Source organism: Alligator sinensis, unplaced genomic scaffold (assembly GCF_000455745.1).
Source record: "Alligator sinensis unplaced genomic scaffold, ASM45574v1 scaffold787_1, whole genome shotgun sequence".
NCBI classification, from domain to species: Eukaryota; Metazoa; Chordata; order Crocodylia; family Alligatoridae; genus Alligator; species Alligator sinensis.
In genome coordinates this window covers 1,547,163-1,548,578 of record NW_005841911.1, presented here as the reverse complement: position 1 = coordinate 1,548,578, position 1,416 = coordinate 1,547,163, and positions in this window count along the sequence as shown.

Sequence of the window (1,416 nt, the reverse complement as noted above, 5' to 3'; positions counted from 1 at the left end):
AGCCAGTTATCTCATCATAAAAGACAATCAGGTTGGTCAAGCATGACTTACCCTTGATGAATCCATGCTGACTGTCCCTAATCAGCTTCTTTTCATCCAAATGCTTAGAAATGGGGTCTATAGTTCCCTGGATCCTCCTTCCCTTTTCTTAAAGATGGGCACTATATTTGTCCTTTCCAGTCATCTGGGACCTCCCCCAATCATCACGAGTTTTCAAAGATAATGGCCAGCAGCTCTGCAATCACATCACTTAACTCCCTTAGCACCCTTGGATGCATTGCATCTGGCTGCATGGACTTGTACATGTCCAGCTTTTCCAAACAGTCCCTAACCTGTACTTTCACCACTGAGGGCTGTTCACCTTCTCCCCCAAAATGTACTGCCCAGACCTGACTTCGCCTGTGAGCTGGAAGGACTTCACAGTTGCTATGAACAAATTTAAACTGAAAATTAGAAGAAGGTTTTAACAACTGGAGTAAAGTTTTGGGGTGAACTTCCAAACAAGGGAGCTGGGAAAAGAATCTGAGTTGCTTCAAAACAGAGTAGAGGGAAGCATGAAAGGACATGTCTTTGGATCAGTAATCGGCTCATATGGTATATGTGACTCAAGTATTACTGTTCCCATAGTAGGTTTGAAAGGCACTGTCTTAGGCTGAATATGCCTGATATCCCCATGCTCAGGCCTTCTTTCCAGTGTCCTAGGGGCCCAGAAGGATTTTTCCACAGCATGAATGCTTTATTGATTACTTTTGTTTTTCCCATCTTCTTGTGAAGTGTTAGGCATGGTGCTACAGGTAGAGCTGGAAGTTTTGCTTAGTGTGTGCAGATGCTTAGGAAACTCTCAGCTACCTAGCTTAGATAGTTTTAGTCTTGTTTTTAAGATCATAACTATCACTGAATTTGGGGTCAATAAGGATTCCCCTCCTCCCCCTAAGTCAGATTACCAAAGACTGGTGGGGGCTTTTGTCTCCATTTATTGTTATAGATGCAGTTCTCTGATCCTCAGGGATCATATGAGTATATAGTAACCTTATAACTGTTCTACCATTGTAATGACATGATATTACTGGTGTCTTGGTGCTCCTTGGTCTTTGACATGTGGCACATTGTAGGTGATTTTTATTTTGTTTTCACAATGTACGTGATGGCTATGGTGCGTGTGTGAGGTACTGGACTGGAGTTTATGGCTAAATGCTTGACCGTGTGAATGCAGGAGACTGGACTCAGGAGGGTCTCTTCTGTTCCTGTATTCTTATGTTATGGTATGTATTGCCTATTTTATCACAGAGCTATTATAAAATTATAATAAAATACAACAGATTGACATATAAGATAAAATAAAAGCATAAAATAGCCTAAATAAAATAGTCAGAATGTATATGAAACATTTCAGTTTTATCAAAAAACAATATTCCT